This window comes from Octopus sinensis, linkage group LG12, assembly GCF_006345805.1.
Source record: "Octopus sinensis linkage group LG12, ASM634580v1, whole genome shotgun sequence".
In the NCBI taxonomy this organism is placed as follows: Eukaryota; Metazoa; Mollusca; class Cephalopoda; order Octopoda; family Octopodidae; genus Octopus; species Octopus sinensis.
The window spans coordinates 76,130,303-76,151,387 of NC_043008.1; the positions used below are offsets into that span (position 1 = coordinate 76,130,303).

Here is a 21,085-nt window from a genome sequence, read left to right on the forward strand (position 1 = left end):
CATACACACACGCAGACATAGTCACGCCTATTTGATACGTACAGTCATGTGCTTGTATAAGCAAGCAAAGAATTAAAGATGTATAAGAAATAATCCAACCTATAAACACAAATTTAAAAAAAGACTAGACTATATGTACATGCATATATATAAAACTTGACCATATATACGTGCAAAAACACTTAAAAACCTATTTGAAACCTTATATATATATATATATGCGTGTGTATGTGGGTGTCTTTGTGTATGTATGTATGTATGTATGTATGTACGTATGTATGTATGTATGTATGTATAAATTGATAGATAGATAGATAAACAGATAGACATACAGACAACCTTCGTTTACTACTTGTTTCAGGCAGTTAAAAAATAGCTCTGTCAGTCCCAAATAGCTTTAAAAGGAATTTGAAAATCTTTGGCGTCCGGAGAGCTTAAGATTACATACCTCGGTTACTTTTAATGGCCCTATATACAGTTCTTCTGCTCTCTCTGCGGTTGTGCACGCTTGTGTGTACGATCAATAAATGACAAGTCCTGCAGGTTTTATGTGAAACAACATCAGGAAAAAAACATTGTCTGCATATTTCATATATGGATAACACCACGATGTCTATGCCCTGCATGGAAATTTCGTCAATAAACATTTTTGCATAGTAATTCGAAATCCTAATATAATCACAAATCATTAGATCTATTACATTTAAATTGTTATCTCCCTAATTCCCTAATTACAGATATGTCATTTTAAAACCGTATAAGTTGGGCTAGGTTATGGGAACGTAAACACACCAGCTTCGGTTGTCAAGCGATGGTGGGGGGACAAACACAGACACACAAACATATACACACACATACATATATATACATATATACAACGGGCTTCTTTCAGTTTCCGTCTACAAAATTCACTCACAAGGCTTTGGTCGGCCCCAGGCTATAGTAGAAAACACTTGTCCAAGGTGCCACTCAGTGGGCCTGAACATGGAAAATATGTGGTTGGTAAGCAAGTTACTTACAACACAATGATTTAAACTTATGATATAGGATGAAAATGAATACATATAAACTGTATGTGATATATATATATATATATATATATATATATATATATATATATATATATATATAAGTAAAAAGCACGCTATATATGTTTCTTAGTTAGCTGGAACTCTTGATATAATACATTATTTACATTATTTGCACTATTAACATTTGACGGATATTTGTCAACATCTTGTTTGTTGTTAACACAACGTTTCGGGGATAAACCCTCCAGCCTTCATCATGTGTCTTGGCGAAATATCAAACCAGGATTCTCATTCCTGAGGTACTTTTCGATGTTATCATTATTAGTATTATTACTATTACTATTATTATTATTCAGGTCACTGCCTGGAATCGAACTCCGAATCTTGGGGTTAGTTGCCCGCGCTTTTAAACACTACTCCATACAATGAGGTAAGCTTGTCAGGCTGAGATTACCTTAATGAAATGAAGTTTACATTGTCGCTCGGAATTTCGAAGTCAACTCCACCACCGTGGTGAGTTTAAATAAATTGAGAAGCCAGTACTAAAAGATTAAAACAAATAAAAAATTGAAAAAATAATTATGTCAAGAGAACGAATGAGCGATCAGCAAAGGGTGAGACCCAAAATATGCAACAGTGGATGTTATTTAAAGTTGAGGAGTAGGAAGAAAAAGAGATAGAGAATGGAAGAATAAAGAAAGAAAATAAGGGAAAATAATTGATATCGTTAAGTATAAAATTTATGGTCATAAATTTTAATGTATAAAAAGTGTCGACGGATTTTGCCGACTGTAGCTGGGAACGCACATAATTTGGAAACACTCATACGCACATGAATACAAACACAAATATACACCCTAAATGCACACAAACACATAATTAAATATACACACATATACTAGGTGTATATAAACCCACTCTCATCGGTGCCGAGTAAAAAAGGAAGGGTTATATAAAATGCGCAAGGAAAATGGTAAAAAATTAAAAGAAATATATGAAACCAAAAAGGATAAAACAAATATCTAACGATAAAATGAAATGTAATACTAAGAAAATAGCAGAAAACACCAAGATTGAAATTGCATTTTGATATATGCCTATATGTGTGTATGTGTATGTATGTAAATATATATATACACATACATATATCGTTTGGGTATGGTATATGAGTTCAACAAAAAATTAGATTCAGATGAATATGGTACTTAAGTTGAGGTACCAGAATTTAGTACGTTATTATCCATACAATTTCAAAATAAGCTTATTTTGATATACATACATACATATATATATATATATATATATATATATATATATATATATATATATATATATATATATGTAAGTTCAGTAAAACTTAGATTCAGTTGAATATGGTATTGATGTCAAAGGCACCAGAATTTGGCATGGAATTATCCATATAATTTAAGATGGGGTGATTACAATCAAAATAAACAACAAGGATATCCAGAGGTAATGCAGTACGATCGTTCTGCATTACATCTGGATATCCTTGTTGCTTATTTTGATAAATATATATATATACATATATACTCTTGGGTATGTGTGTGTGTGTGTGTGTGTGTGTGTGTGTGTGTGTTGTGTGTGTGTGTGTGAGTGTGTGTGTGTGTTTGTGTGTTTGCGTGTGCATTATGCACACGTGCATGTTTGCGTCTACCTTTAATTCGGGTGAGTAATGAAAATTCCGCGCGTGCGTACCGTTGGTGTGTGTATATGTGTGCGCATATTTGGCTGGGCGGCTGCATGCAATATTCATTTCATTAAGCTAAATTCATCCCCATGATTAACTACATTGAGCATAGCTCCTTGGATAACTATTCTATTAAGAGCTTCTGCCTACAAAGAAACATATTTTGCGTCTATTTTCCTTGTTCCACTCCCTCAATTTTAATATGTATATGTATATAGTATTAATAGTAATCAAGTGAACGGAGATTTTCCACATCTATAATTTTGTTAATCAGCTATTTACAGCATTCTCTCGTGGAACTACGTACGTTTCGACAGCAACGACCGCACACTGTTTGATGTGCATTCTGGCGTTCATATAGGTATAGTATCATCAAGGTCATTTCTTATTGCCATTTGAAGCTAAGCTGAAGAAATGAGGAAGTTCACTGAATAAATTGTTTTTAGGTGGAGGTATTACTATAAATAGTTGTATATTCAGTGATCCATTGTACATCAAAGCTAAGCTTCACCTGATTAACACACGTGCATCTGATATAAATTTGCTTTACAGCACAAATGGTAATGTATGGCATATGACAGATGACGTGAATTGTGAAATAAAACAAACTACAAAATCATTGATTAATTAAACGCTACGTTACAAATTACAATAATTAATTCCGTAATTATCGAAACAAGGTAATCAATTACTTCAATATAGTCTCACTACATAGACATACATACACACACACACATACGGATAGCAAACAGACAAACAGATGGATAGACAGATATACATATATATTTATACACATATACATTATATAGAAATATATATATATATCTTTATATGTGTACACACAGATATATATATATATATATTATATATATATATATATATATATATATATATATATATATATATGCATGTATATATATATATTCATACATATATATGTATGTATGTTATATATATATATATGCATGTAATATATATATTCATACATATATATGTATGTATGTATATATATATATATATATATATATATATATATGTATGTATATATATATATATATATTATATATATATACATATATATATATATGTGTGTGTATTTGAGAGTTGTAGCATTAGTGTAGAGTGGAAGCAGTGTCCGTAGATTCAGGGTTAGTATTAGGGAAAGAGGTGGGTTATTCTAGTGTTAAGCTTTGTACTGTGGATAGAATAGAATTTTTGCGGAAGCCGCTTATTTGGACGGCCTGATTATAATAAGGGGCGTGAGTGTTAAAATTTCTTCATTAGCAGATAAGTTAGAGATTCTGGTAGATGTGACCCTGACCACTGTATTACGGATAAGTTTTGAGTGATTTCAGAAAGCATTTTTATATTGTAAGGATTGGTTGTGTTTATTGAAAGGGTGATATAAATCTGTGTTGATGTCGAGAGTAACATCTAAAAATTGGTCAGCTTAATGTCAATTTCGAATGAAATATTCAAGTTATAATTTTAAAGACATTTGTGTAGGGCTTTCTTGGTGCATTCCGCTGACGGTCGAGATAATCCAGCAGCTAAAAGGAGTGCATCATCCCTGCATATCCCACCCGAGAGGTTGAGGAAATATTGTTTAATTTGGGAGAAAAGGAATAGGTCAACTAGGTCAATAACCTGGGATGAGTCCGATACACCCATGGTATTATCGAAGAAATCCATATATGTGTTGCGACTGTAATTATTATCCTTAACGTAAATTAGAGTCTGCTACGCAGCCAGGATGATATTGATGATATATATATATATAGCTTTTCATACAAACTAACACAAAGGCGAGAACAGCGTTGAGAATGAGATGGTAACATTACTATAGCTGTCATATCACTCGACGCTGCATACATACTTTCTTAGATATATAGATACAATACACACACACACAGAAAAGGGCGTGTGAGGAATACGTAGGTTTAAGTAGAGACGGGGTAGGTAGGTTTTCTGCTCTCCGTTGCAAAGAAATACACACACAGACACACACATACATACATACATACATACATACATACATACATACATACATACATACATACATACATGCATATATATACTTACATACGTACATATGTCTACTATACACCAACCTTCCTTCTTCCTCCCACTTTCCACCTCAATTAATATAACTTCCTACTAGATTCATTTTTATCTCAAGGAGGAGCTTCCTTGAGTTAAATACATTGCAAGCAGAGGAACGAAACCCTGCCATCTTCCAGCAGATTACGCGATCATCAGACTGTGCGGTCCAGAGTCATCTTTGTCTATTGTTGGTGGTAAACACCCGTCCACTGGAGATAGCAATAAGTTGCTCCAGCTAACAATGTATAGACATAAACAAGCGTTACTCAGTCATTATCCTGCAGCAAGCAAAGTAGTTAGCGGGAAAATCTCTATAGATGTTAGTAGTAACTATACACTGAAATGACATTTATCGCCTCATCAAAGTAGCCGTTCCTTACAAATCAACGTTACCACAGAATGAGCCTCCCAGCTAGTTCTCGATATAATCTGCACCCAATATATATGTGTGTATATATATATATATATATATATATATATATATATAATATATATATATATATATATATATACCAGTTGAATAGCCCATCGTTGCCAGGCAATTTTTACAATGTCTTTTATAATTTATTATTTATTCCACTTCAGAGAATACCTACCCCGTCTCTCCTGAAATCTATGTATTCTTGCCTCACCTCTTTCTCTCTCCCTCACCCTCTCTCCCTCTCTCTGTCTCTCTCACTCTCTCTCTGTTACTGCCTTTCCGTCAGACTAATACTTTTTGAACACTTCTCATTTTCTCATATAATTAGTCCAACGCCCAGGGGTGCACACTATAGACTTTTATTGGAATCCAATCAGCCTCTTACTGAACTAGTTGTTAGAGTATGATGTATGAACACTTTCGTGAATATTAGTTCGCTGGTTTAGGAACTAAGATGGTAACAGTTAGAGAGACAGGCAGAAATTGCCATTTATATATATATATAGAAGGCAAGTATTGCTACTTCTCAGTATAGTTACTACGTTCATCTCTTATAGAGATTTTCTATACACACACACACTCACACTCACACACACACTCACACTCACACACACACTCACACTCACACACACTCACATACATACATACATACATACAAACTTATGTGCATGTATATAAAGTGAAGTATAACATTTCCATAGCAGGTATTTTAAACATTAGAAATGTTACTTGTCCCTCAAGACGTCAGCGAAGTTTCTTCGTTTCGGCGAATGATTTACTCACCATGTATCAGGTTCACTATTTCAAATTTTCTACCTGATTTGGTACGTTTACATGTCATCCTATAAATTTTATGTTTCTCCTTTCCTAGAATAACAGACATTATCGCACAAGCTTCGAGTAAAATCGGCCGGGATATTACATTAGTGTTCATTCCCATGAAGAATATGATACCACTATTGGCTGATTAAACACAATTGTGTAAGACACACATGCAATCACGGAATTTGCATGACACCATTTCCTTAGTACGATTCCACAGTTTGCATAATATCAGAATTCACATATTAAATGAGGAGCTGATATATTTTTGATGTTGTTAAAATCCATCCTCCTCCTCACTTACTCCCTCTCTCTTACCGTCTCTCCCCACTCTCACTTTCCGTCTCTCCCCTTTCTCTCTCTCATTTTCTCTGTCTCTGTAGTAATTAAATTCATTAATTCTCTACACACACACATGCATATATATATATATATATATATATATATTGATAAAAATAGTAAGACAACAAAAAATGAAAGAGACTTCGATATTATGCAAATAGAGAAATTTATCTGTAAATGTAATATGTGAGAGCAATTTTTCCGATGGCCGGATAACTGAAGAGATAGCGGCGTGGATTTCCACACCGCCATCCGAAAATCGGAGTTTTATCATGGCTACCGAATAATTGTCACATATTACATTTACAGGTATATATATATATATATATATATATATATATATATATATATATATATATATATATATATACTAAGTAATTAAGGGTTTAGCAACGATTTGCCTCACCACACACCGAATTTAGAAATAGCAGTCAAAGAGTTATAGCTATTCTTTCTACTAAACGGGAGATCTCAGTAAAACCACAGCACTTGAAAGGCAAACACAGACAGGCAAGATATATATATATATATATATATATATGTGTGTGTGTGTGTGTGTGTGTGTGTGTGTGTGTGTGGTGTGTGTGTGTGTGGTGTGTGTGTGTGTGTGTATGTATATATACGCAAAAGTGAAAGTTGGAATGAGTGCTCAACACCGCATTGGTAGATAAATACTTTCTTTATTTGTGAAATAATTCGCAAACAAAGAAATTATATATATATATATATATATATATATATATATATATATATATATATATATATATATATATGTATATATATATATATATATATATATATATATATTATATATATATATATATATATATTATATATATATATATATATAAAGACCTTTAATTATCAAAGACCATGAAAAGAACTTCCTAACTAATCCTAAATGTAGGCCTATTAACACAGTTAAATCAGAACTTGGCATTATTAGTAAAGAAATTTTAGGAAAAATCAATGCAAAAGTCAAGAATACCACTATGTTAGTACAATGGTCCAATAGTATAGAAGTCGTTGACAGGTTTAAAGCCATTAAGAATAAGATAAAGCGAGATTTACGCAATTCGATATTGTCGATTTTTAAGCCTCTATCTATAAGGAACTGCTAGATAAAGCCTTCACCTTCGCGAATTCATAGAAATCATTACACAGGATAAGGACATAATCTTCCATGCTTGAAAGACTTTACTCTTCAGCGAGAACTCAGAGTGAGTGGATCAAGACTACTGATACATATGGTGTTTTCGATGTGAGCACGGGGTCATATGATGGAGCAGAATATGCGATCTTATTGGACTATTCCTACTCGATACATTGGGCAAGATTTTTCCTGACGTATATTTCGCCATTTACAAAGATGATGCCCTAGCTTTAACCGCAAATACCAAAGGGCCAGCAAAGGATCGGTTTGGGGAAAACATTATCGGCAGTAGAAAGTGCAGTCTCGGTGAAATTTGGCTCATCTGGAAAAGCAGCTTAGACCCCGCCACACGTCTAAATTCAAGAACTGAACTTTTCGGATTATGTCCACATATGGCCAATTATTTGTTACGCTTTTAGCCTCCCTGAGATTACAGATAGGACTTACTTTCTATATTGTGTCCACAAAGAAGCTTTTTATCTCTCTATACATTTTACTTATATTTCTTATATACGTTTTATACATTCTTTTACATATTTATAGAGATATTGTTTTATAGTCTTATTGTTCATATATTTTTACGCATAGTTTTTTCTGTATCCTACCTTCCACCCTGCATTGTTCCTGTCCGTATATAGGCTTGTATATGGTATATTTGTGCGCACGTGTGGATGTGTGCGTGCGTACGGGTATGTGCGTATATAGACGTGTGTATGTGTGTGTGCATGCGAATATGTACGTATATAGACGTCTTTTACTCTTATTGCGTTTTTTTACACTTTTTTTTATACATCTTTCTATATTTAGCCTCGGGTAGTTATTTAGAAAATGTAAAAAAATTCATCATGAACAATTATCTAGGTTTGCAGTGTATGTTCAGCTGTTATCGGCATTTCTCAGAAGTCAGCATCCCTTGTCGAGAGCTGCGACACGCCGTGTCGCCACGTGCCCCGTTACAGTTCAGCGAAGTGCTGCCGAAATTCCTCATCCATCTGCTTGGACTCGTCTGCCATGCACCCGTGAAGCAACGTCAAAGATCGAATTGTGGTTTTGGTGTCACGTTGTGCCTCAACTACCCGGACCCATCGAATTGCTTTCGTTCCTTCCTGATTTAGTGCACGTACCCTAACTCTCACAACACAACCTTAGCATTGAAAAATTGGTCAAGTGCCAGTCTCGCCGCCAGAACGTCGGTCGCTATGTCTTTACTAGGTGCCTCTTCTAATTTCCTCACTAGGTCTCCCTCTACTTTAGACTTCTCTATCGCTATTTCCTAGCTAAACCCTAACACTTTTACACTAATCTTCCTTTTCAGAGCTATCTACCATCGGTTGTTGACGACAGCACCCATCGACTTTCGATGAACTGATCTTTACTGATTGGAATTCTTATCATGTACAGTGTTTTCGCTTGGCTTAAAAGATGATCTACAGCAAATATTCTGCTCAATACCTCAGATTTGCTTGTCACTTGTTTGACCTTAACCAGTTGAGCGTGTCCTTTGGTGGCTGACGATATGTATATCTCTGATCACGAGCAGAAGTAATGGGGAAGCATCGTAGCCATGTGCTGAGAGGAATTCTTTGCAGTTTGCATAATTCATCTCTGAAAACATGGGCGTTTCATTCACAATCCTCAAAGAACCCTTATTCAAGGACCATTTGAGCGGGATGGGCTACTCGACCTGAAGAAAATTCTAACTCGGCCGCACCTGCAAGGTCATACGCTTTTTGATATGAGATCACCATGTCGCGCACATATGGTCGTGATGCATGTTCCTGGTAAATCGACTGCTACTTAATTTATTGACCCCGAAAGAACGAAATGCAAAGTCGACCTTGGCGGAATTTAAACTAGAACGTAGCGGTAGACGAAATACGTATTTCTTTACTGCCCACAAGGGGCTACACACAGAGGGGTCAAGCAAGGACAGACAAACGGATTAAGTCGATTATATCGACCCCAGTGCGTAACTGGTACTTAATTTATCGACCCCGAAAGGATGAAAGGTAAAGTCGACCTCGGCGGAATTTGAACTCAGAACGTAACGGCAGACGAAATACCGCTAAGTATTTTGCCCAGGTTCCTAACGATCCTGCCAACTCACTTTCATAATAATAATAATAATTATAATAATAATAATAATAATAATAATAATAATAATAATAATAATGATGATGATTACAATAACGATGATGATGATGATCATCATCCTCATCATGAGCCTCTCCCCTCTACCCTTTTAAGCGGTCAAATTCGAACAAACATTATAGATAAGGCAAACAAACAGCGCTACCACATTTAATCATCTGAGATCAGAAATATAATTTTAATGCTTACCAAAAGCCTTAATTGTTTTTTACCATTGCTGACACCTCAAGGTAGAATATAGATTATGACTTAATGAGATATGTAAAATAATTATGCAAGAATGGAAATAGTAAAATCAATCAATTAATTCTGTGCATCACAATACAATCCCACGCGCGCACGAGCGAGGAGAGGTGTACATGTAAGTTTACATATATATATATATATATATATATATGTTAATGGTCTTCTGAAGCTTGTAACATAGGGCATGAATTGTGATCAATGAAGGTAACGAAGAAGCTAAAATATGGTTGATTAATTAAGACTCACGTGACAGGTTATCTATAAAATAATTAATTTCCTAATTATGGAAACTATAATGCTATCAATTAGTTCAGTTTCTCTCTCTCCTTATTTCTCCACTGTATGTATATGCGTGTGTCACTGTAAATATGTATAAATATGTTGTTTAATGAAGCAAACTGTTGTTGGATAGTTCACATGACGGTTCTTCTGAATATTTCTATTTCAAGTGAACGTCGAATTGCGTTAGAATTCGTGATTAGATCTATAATTTGTCATGAATATGTAAGAAGAGATGACAGTGGCTTAGCGTGTGATTGGCAACTTCAATACGCAATATGAATCAGAGAAATGTTAAAGCCATTGACTTTGTTCTTGCAATAATGTAAGTTTTAATAAGTTGCAAGTAAATAAAGACATTTGACATAAGAGATTTCATACAAATGAAGGTGGAACCCCCAAAATTGAACAATTTTCATCAATACATATAAATTAAAATGTTTTACCAAGTAGAATAATACATTTTCCTATGTGACGTTTGAGAAAGTAACATATCGTGCTCGATAGTTCACTATCGTATGGTACCGCCTTTCTCTGATGAAGTCTCTTACTCAAAGATTCTCTCAGGAAATATTCTGACTTGAAATACGGGACTCTTCAAGACAATGCTATCCGCTTTGGAAAATACTATATGTATAATCGACTAATAATCTTTTCTTCTAAAAACACAACGCCTGATATTTTGGTGGGGATGGGACAAGTCGATAACATCGACCCAAGTGTTTCACTGGTACTCAATTTATCGATACGAAAAGGATGAAAGGCAAAGTTGACCCGGCGGATTTGAACTCAGACTGTAAAGAGGGAAGAAATGCTGCTAAGTTCTTTTCCCGGTGTGTTAACGATTGAGCCACCTCACCGCCTTGTAAATGACTAGTAATACTATGCGGCCTTGCTTAGGTTTATAGGATGTTTTCGTAAATTTTGCATAGATTTTTGTGTTCTGCTTCGAATGATACGTGCCCCGTTACTCAAATTTCATTCACTTTCATATATAGGTTTGAACTTTTAGCACAAGGCCTGCAATTTCAGGGGAGATGCTAAGCTGATTCAATCGACCCCAGTGCTCAACTAGCATTTATTCCATCGATCCCAAAAGCTTGAAAGGCAAAGTCGATCCCGGCGGTATTTGAACTCAGAACATAAAGACGGACGAAAAGTTGCTAAGCATTTTGCCCTCTAACTTTCGTATATTAACATTTACAAGGAAGCAGAAGGTAACTTATCACAGAAAAAATTTGAATAGATCAAGTAATGATGAGGAAACTTTAGAGATTTTACAAGAAATTTTGTGAAAATCAGTACCGCCAAGCAGACGTACAGAACACACACACATGTGTGTGTGTATTTTACGTAGGTGTTATCAACTTACATAGCAGACGAAATAGTGTATTCAGAAGATATTATGAAGGTGCTTTCCACAGTTATGATGTGTGGCCACTGTTATGATTGTAGCTCTTGTATCTACTCTAGTAGCCACAATATTTTCTTAGTATCGGATACAGTGTATCTTTTCTATATCGGAATGGTAATACACCGCTTCGTCTATCGAGTTATCGCTGAAAGCTCTGCAAGACACCGAATTTGAACATCTACATTGACTGTGACTCGAACTCGACTATAACACCAAACTGACACTTAACTCCAAATGAGAACTTGTACAATGATTGACACACAACTCCCCACTTGTCCCGTGGGAGGGATGTACCGTTTCCACTACCGTTTCTTTTTGAGAAGCAAGTAGTTTTATTTTATTCACCCCATCTGCCTTTTATGAGATTTTTTCTCTTTTATTTGTACAACTTCATATTTTTTTAATTTCTGGCATCTATTTTTAGGAACTCTGTGTTCTTCCTTTTTATTCAACATTTACGCGTTTGTTCAGCTACCTGTAACGTTGTTCGTACCTGGAGTGCTTCATACAGTCATGCCTTAGGTACTTTTAATCTGTTTGGTTAATTTTCTATGAATCTTTTCTCTAATTGATTTTAGTCTTTTTCCAATACCGTTTTTGCTTTTTATCCCACACATCATTTTTCCTATTAACTTTGTAATTTCGCCTTCTCAGTACTGTTCTCCGTTTTTATTCGACCTTATGTACACCTTGTGTCCTTCCTGGTACTTTTTCTTTTCTTGCCGGGTAGCAGTTTATCAAAAACTGATTTTACCTTCCTCGCAAACACCAGTTCTGCTGGTGAGCTTCCTGCTAGCGTATTCGGCTCCGGTGTCACCCTGTACACATTTAAAAGTTGTTGAACAGCGAATTCGTCTGTGACCTTCTTGTTTGCTTTCCTTAAAGCACTTAAAGCTATCAACAAAACGTTCTGCATCTCCATTTGATCTGGGATGGTTAGGCGCTATCGTTATATAGTCTACCCTGAACATTTCACTGAATTTTATAAATTCCCTAAACTAAATTGTGTTCCATTATCAGACACAATCACATCTGGGATGCTAAATCTTGCAAATAACTCGTGAATAAAATTTGTTACAGTTGAGGAAGTTGGTCTTTCACACTTACCAATATCAAGCTATTTTGTAAAACTGTTAACTACTACTAAATAGTGATAACCATTTAACGGACCCGCGAAATCGATGTGTAATCTCGACCACGGTATTTTTACTTCTGGCCAAGGCTCCCATTTTTAGCGGGCAATTTCACTGCCAGAGCACGTCTTTTGCAGCCTTTTATCAAGTTTTCAGTTTCATTGTCCATCTTCGGCCAGCATATATAACTGCGCATTAGCGCTTTCATCCTGGCCAATGTGAAATTCTTTCAACGTTCTTTTTTGTAGTGTCTCCGGTGTCACTACCCTTTGGGCATACATCAGTACGTTGTCACATGTTGAATATATGTTTAGGCCTTGGTGTTTATTCATACCCATTTTTTCTTTGTTTGTTTGTTTTTGTAGACTTCAGTGGATTTTTTTTCATTTATGAATTTATCATTTGGCGCATTCCGCTTTATAACCTCCAGGGTTATCGGTAACTCCCGTACAATGCTCCACATTATGTTCTTAATTTCACCTTCGGCTCATAGAGCTGCTATTACTGTATCTTCGAATGGTTCGCCCTTTTTTAGTATTAAACTGGACAGGCCATCAACATATTCTAGCTTTTTCAAAGGTAAATATTTCATTGCGTAGTCATAGTTTAGTAGTATGGTGCCCCATTTATTACAACGATGAATGAATGAATGAATAGGAATTCCTTTTCTGGTTCCAGAAATAGTCAGCAATGGTCTGTTTGTAAGCGAAAATGTCTTCCATATATAGACCTGTGGAACTTTTTTACGCCTAATACAATTACCAATGCCTCTTTTTCAATCTGGCTATAACTTTTTCGCTGGCAATAGCGTCCTTGACGCGTGAGCTCTGGACTTTCTACTGCCATCGTCACATTTGTGTTGGAGTAATGCTCCCATCCCGTACTCACCAGCATCTGTGACCAGTATCGTTTCCAACTTTGGATGGAAGTGTGTTAGCGACAAGTCTTAAATACTTTCTAATTCTGCAAATGCCTTCTCTCATTTTTCTGACAAAAACCATTTACTATCCGTTTTTAACAGCTCATTTAGGGAGCCCGTACGTTGTGCATGTTTAGGATATATACTTGACAGTAGTTCACCAAGGATAGAAACGCTAGTAGCATTTTGACGTTCGTTGGGGGAGGTATATTCCATATTACCGTGGCCCTTGATGGGTCTTGTTTTCGCCCCCTTTCGTCAATTACTTGACCCAAATATTTATTTTTTATCATCAAAAATTCACACTTTTCCTGTTTGTCTGAACTCATATTCATTTATTTTTCCAAATACTTTTTAATATGTTCGAAGTGTTGTTCTAGTGTCTCGCTCTTTATGAAAATATCATCGAGATATGCGATAGCGAATTCGCAATCTTTTAACATTGCGTCCATCACTCGCTGGAATATGGCAGGTACCACTTTTACTCTAAAAGAAAACCGCTCGAATTTATACAATCCAGTGTGTGCAGTCTTCCTCTGTGTGTATCAGTAGATAAGCCACCGAAAGTTTTAATTTCGAGAACATTTTCCCTCCATTTAGTTTTGAAAATACTTCTCTGCTTGGTAATGGATAGTTGTGTTCGACTAAACAGTCAATAAATCCTGTTGAGAAATCTGCACACACTCTTAGTTTATCCTTTTTTTCACATAAACCGTCTGTGCTGTCCAGTCTGACTGGTCGATTTTCTCAGTTATAACTAAACTTTCCAGTCTTTCCAGCTCTTTGTTGACCTGGTCTACCGCCGCGAACTGCACGTTCTGTTTAGGCCTAAAAAAAAGGTGTTGCATTTTCTTTTGCTGCAATCCTCGCAATTGTTTTAGTGCAACAGCTCAATCCTTCCAAAACAACATTTGTAAATAATTTTTATTATTTTTTTGTTCTTCGATTAAGCCTTTGACCTTCCCAACTACATTTACACAGAGAACACTAATTGGGTATCTCAAATTTTATATATCTTCATGCATTCTGTGCCCAATAAATTTAAAGATTTTTTTTCAATATAAATATTTGCCCCGTTCGTTTTACCTCGAAAAGTCGCGTCGCAAATACAACTGGTGAGTTGAAGTTCAATTATTGTTTGAGTTGCTGTTGAAATATTGTGCTTTTTAAATTGTTGTTGTGTTCTTTGAACACTTTGGATTTTGCTGCCTTGTGGTAAGCTAGTTGTGCTTCCCTTCCTCATAAAGGAGGGAAAGCAAATGAAAAATGGAAGAAATTAGTTCTTCAGATAACAATTACACTGAGGTGACCGATTCTGAGCAGTCAGATACTTTGTGGTCCAATAGGAATAGAAGTTTCGCAGAGACGGCTAAAGTAGCAGAGAGTAATATGGATTTGAACGAGCGGAAGAAATACTCCAAAATGATGAAAAGGGATGGAACAAAGGTGGAAGTTACAGCGCCAATGGAGATAATTGATGTCAGATGAAGATGTATGGTAGTGCACAAAATACACTCAGTGGCCGAAGGAAGAATTAAAGAGATGGCGACGACCCTAGTTCAGAAGGCACTAAGGCCCGTATTGGGGGATATTAGGTATTTAACAAGAGGCAGTAAAGTTGGTACAATTGAAGTCCCATTTAATGATGTAGGCAGTGCAAGTTTGAACTCGTCAACCATATTAAAGGGGGAGGAAGTAGTGATGTGGAAGGTGTGCTATAAGGGCCAACGTAGAGGGAACCCCCAGACGTCGACGTGGCTTGAATAGTAGCCCCAGTCTTGCTTGGTAACGAGGAAGAGATAACGGTTCTCCAGGCCACCAAGACGGAAGCAAGGAACTGGAAAGGGCAATCCTTAAATATGGTGCTATGGAGACCGAAGGATATAATAGAGTTGCCGGAAACAATAATATTTGACGACACAACAATGGTAGTCAGAGTAGATGGCAGGATACGCAGGTGCTACAAGTGTGCCCAAAAGGGTCATATTAGAGCAAACTGCTCTCTACAAGAAAAAAAGGAAGAACTGGTAAAAGAAAAGGAGAAAATAATAACACAACCAGCAGAAACAGAAGGAAGCGGAACAGAAGTCGAATGGGTGACACCAGGGAAGAAAAGGAAGGGGAAAAGGAAAAAATCCGGTAAAATAAATACTGAACTCCAACCCACCCAACTCCCACCCACACCCTCTTCTTCCCACCCGCTCCCTACAGACACTGAACCTACCCGCACCCCTCCAATACAAAAACAAATACAGTCGGACACTAGTCATTTAATCTCTGCAAAGGAAAAAAAGAAAAACGGTAGTTATGTTATTAGGTACGATAACACTAATAAAAACCTGTGTGAAGAAACTAAAAAGTGGAAAGACTAGAGTGGTGGACGCTCGTAAGTGCGACAACGTGCAAGGGGGGAATTGCTGCCCGTTGTTGAACGAGGACGAAAGGGAAAAAATTTCAAACTTCAAAAAAGGATATTAAATGTGGGAAGTCGATTTGGACATTTATAAATTGCCGTGGAACATGAACTACACGTTTTTACTGATGGAGCAGTGTTGATATTCTGGAAGGCTCCGGGTACAAAGAGAGAAAATGAACAGAGGTAAATGTGAAGTAACTTAGAGATGGGGCTGAGGAAACTTCATTCTATTTCTCATCTTCATCTTACCATTCGTTACAACATACCTTTTTCTTTTTTTTATCGTTATGTGTTCCCATATGTCTTTGTGTTGTCCCCTCTGCGTTGGCCCTTTATGGGCAATAAAGAAAAAGAAAAGTCACACCGCAAATACAACTGATGAGTTGAAGGCTGATTATTGTTTGAAGTTGCTGTTAAAGTTATTGCTGTTTGAATTGTTAGTTGTTTTGTGCTGCTTTCTCAGCGGTTTCTGGTTGTGCTTTCTCCCGATAAAATCAAGAGATAGCTATAGCGAAAAGGAGTTTGTATTCGGACCTTAATGGTTCCGAATTGTCCTCTTCAGAAGAAGAATTGGTTTGGTCTGTCCACGGGATAGATGAATGCCTAAAAAAGAAAATAAAACGTTTTGCTGAAGTAACCGAAGTAGACCTTTCTAATATTGACAGAAATGGAAAAATGGCTATAAGAGTAGGTGGTGACGTTAAGATTTCACCACCTCGGGAAAAATGGAAGAAATAGACAGGAAGACTGCGGTATACAAGATGTACTCGGTGGAGGAAAGGAAAATTGAACATGTGGAGGCTGAAACTATAGAAAGAGCATTGTAGTCAGTCAGGCCAAACATTACGTATCTGGCCAGAGGGAATAAATTCAGAATGGTTATAGTACACTACAAGACGGAAAACAAGGCAAAGGTAAACGCGGTAAACACGATAAAAACAAAGTGGTCCTTCTACCCACTAATTTGGGAAGGACCTCAAAGATAAGGGTGGGGGGAATTGCACCGGAAATTGAAGTGGCTCGGGTCGTGGCTGCTGTTCTCTTTGGAAGTGATGGAGAAGTAGCCGTCCTCCAACTCGCAAAGACGGAAGGCTCAGTATGGAAAGGACAAACAATGGACCTCATTGTACAGGCTGCAGTGGAGACACTCGAAAATCTGTCAGAGACGGTATAAATTGGAGATCTCGTGTTGAAAGTGTGGGTGGAGGGCAGGGCTCAGTGTTTTAAATGTGACCAAAAAGGCCACATTAGAGCACACTGCTCTCTGCAAAAGCAGACAACGGAAAGGAATGACGAGAGACCGGAAAAGAAGCAAGGGGAGGAAAAGGAGAGGAAGAATGGAAAATTACAGAAAGAAAAATGGAAAAAAGAACAGTGTCATGTGGAACCCTAAACCGTACCCACCTCACCCATTCCCCTTCTACACAATCCAAAAAGAATAAAGAAACACATTCACAACAAAGTACAAAGAATTCCCCTCCCCATGAAGTGAATTACGTTTGTATACTGACGGACGGTGGCAATCAGGGTCTAATTCGGAAGTTAACAAGTTGGAAGACGGCAAGATTTGTTAGTACAGATTAGGGTGGCACATGTTTATGTTGCATTAAAAAAAAAACAGATGGAGGAGGTGAAAAAATACAAGAAAGTTGTTAAGCTTTGGCAAACAAATACGGACATTAAAAGGATAACACACTGCATAGAATGTGAGGAACTATTTTGAGAAATTTGGTGTTGATGTGATAAAAGGACTCCCATGGAAGTGATGCTGCATGAGGTAGGGCAGGCAGCTCATTTTCATTTTCTCATTTCGTTATTCATTCAGATTATCCTATCTATAATTTTATTTTAATTTTGTATTATATGTCTCCACATGTGCTTGTATTGTCCACTCTGTGTTGGCCCCTTGTGGGCAATAAAGAAACAGAAAAGTTACATTGCATATGCATTCGCCGATAAAATATAATTTCCTTCCAGTAACTCTATATGCTACTTTATTCATCTAAATAATTTTGACTTACCGATTTGTTTCCATGCTTTCTAATCTATGATTCTGATGTCACTATCCGTGTCTTATTGCATTTCGACACAAGTGGTTTCGATTTTCACCTTCAAGACATTGATAGATATTTTTACTTTCCCTTGATGATTTAAAACTGATGAATATGGTAATATTTTCTTATCGTACCGTCCTTCCAGACAAATTCATAAGTAGCGAATATCTTATTGTAACTTGTTGGTATCTAGATACTCAGCAATAAACGGTGATACATGTTTCTGCAGCACCTTTTTCTCATCGTCTCGTTCAAAATATCAGAAGGTTGAAATACGTTATTGTACTTCCTCGAGAGACAGAGATTACACTTTTGGTAGAAAATAATGAGAACATTCTACGTATGTATGTGTGTGTGTGTAATTATATATATTTGGTAATCCCATAAATAATGTGTTTTGTTTTCGGAGGGGGACGGGATAAACTACCTGCATCAACTTGTTATAAAAGCAGGTAGTAATTTTACCGTATTCTTAATGGAAGCGACGAAGGAACATATTCGGCATATTTTGCTTTATGAGTTCAATAAAAGCAACAACGCCACGGAAAGTGCGAGAAATATTAATGCAGCATATGAGGATCGGACAATCAACGTTAGCCAATGTTAACGGTGGTTCCAGACATTCCAAGCCGGAAACTACATCCAAGGAGACGATCCTCGCCCTGGAAGATCAGTAGAGCACGACTAGGACGTCCTTCAAATACTTGTGGAACAAAATCCCATCGTAACTGTTGAAGAAGTATCAGAGAAGCTTAGATTTGGTCATTCAAACAATCATTCAAATCAACGCTAGAAGCAAAATGACCATCTTTGGTTTCAAGACGAAAGGTGTTCTTCCATCAGGATAATGCTCGACCACATACACCGGGGACGACAGTCCAAAGCCTGAAGCAGTTTAAATGGGAATCGATGTCCCACCCACTATATTCGCCAGACATCTGATTATCATTTCTTCCGTAATCTTCAAAATTATTTGGACAGAAAAAAAATGAACATTACTGAAGGAGTATTTTTCGTCACGGACAAGTGAAATTTGGAAGAGGGGCATTGCAAGTTTACCAGATAGGTGGAAGAGCATTGTAGAAAATGAAGTATTATTGATGGTTTGGCCCAACACGCATGCGGGCGCAAAACCGAGTTACACTCTTGGTGCTGTTCGAACGTTCTTATTTTGTATGTCTACGTTCTGAGTTCAAATTCCACCGAATTTGTCTTTCATCCTTTCGGGGTCGATAAATTAAGCACCAGTTGCGTACTGGAGTCGATATAATCGACTGGCCTCCTCCCCAAAAATTTCGGACCTTGTGCTCAGAGTCGAAAAGGATATTTGAAAGTTCTATTTGTTTACAGTACAGTTCGAATTCAATATCCAAACATGTAAAGGTAGATTATTTTATCGATCTGCAGAGTAAATAATTTTTGTCATCTCTGAGCCGGAAAAGGGTTAAACAAGAAATTAAACAAGCAGTCTACTGTGCCAAATATCTGCAAAATGTCTCTGCAAAATGTCTCTGCAAACTGTTTTCTTCTATTATCAGAAGACACAAATGCGAGATTAGTCCCTATTTTACTATCCTGAAAGAGTATAATATCAGAGAGAATCTCATCAATGTTTGAACACACAGATAAAGAGGTGTAATTAAGTGCGACAATGTATTTTGTTAGTTCACCGCTCAATCATCTGAACTTATTTGAAAACAAAAGAAAAGAATATCTTTGTATTTCTTCACAGTAGCTGCCGCATGGAATAAATGGACGGTTGAATAAGTTTAATTTCCTGTTAATTACGTCAACTACAATATTGTGTTTGGTCGAAATTAGTCACCGGGAACAAATTATCGAGAGAAACCTTTTAAATGATAATTGAATAACTAGCATTTGTGCTGTCATACACAAAACTTAGATGAAATATTCTAAATAGTCCTGCAACAAATTTCGATATTTGATCTCCATAAATATGTCCCTTCAATTATATCAAAAGAGTTCTGTTTCTCTAGCACGAAATAAGAAACAACCAGACGATGAATGTTCTAAAGGTGTAATTGTAACCATGGGTGTTGTTTCTAAGTGTTACAGGTGAGGAGGTTAAAAAATATGTATATGAGGTATAAAATTGCTTTAATAATTATAAAATATTAATCGATTTGTTCTCGTAATTATATTCTATAATTGCATTGTGCTTGAAACGTCAATCGCATTCAATGTTCCAAGTTAATCTCTATAAAAGCAACGGATTTTGGATATAATAATTATCCAGTTTGCAGTGGTGACGCTGGAAGAAATGGTATAAAGTCGCTTAGATTGTTTTGTAACGTTTCAGTAATAATTTTCTCGTTAAATCAAGCTTTAAAATTACACAAATGATTCAGAACTGTATTTGAATATTTCTAATTGTCAATGAATAATTCTAATTATCAATATTTCTGATTAATAAGGCAGTGGGACTATAGAATGATTAACGCACCAGGCAAAATGCTTAGCTGCCTTTCGCCAGTCTTTACGTTCTGAGTTCAAATTCTGCTGAGGTTGACTTTGCCTTTTACCCTTTCAAGGATCACAAAGTAAGTACTAGTACTAGGGTCGATGTAATCGACTTAACACCTCCCCTGAAATTGCTGGCCTTGCGCCAAAAATTGAAACCAATACAGTAATCCCTCTTCATATCGCGGTTCATTATTTAAGCTTACATCGATTCCTCCGTGTTATTGTTTCGCATTTATAATAAAATCTATACAAATTATAAAAATAATTTTTAAAAATACCGTAGAGTATTGCTTCTACTTCGTAGAGTTTCACCTATTGTGGTGGGGTTTGGAACGTAACAGCCGCGATAGTCGAGAGATTACTGTATTTCTAATTAGTAAGGCGGTGAGATGGCACGACGGATGAA

General features: G+C 36.4%; 1 protein-coding gene across 3 annotated transcripts in view; it reads left to right on the forward strand.

Annotated features, from left to right (window-relative positions):
* Positions 1 to 21,085, forward strand: part of LOC115218025 (cholecystokinin receptor type A-like) — a 279,188-nt gene that overhangs the window by 255,299 nt on the left and 2,804 nt on the right. The window lies entirely within an intron of this gene.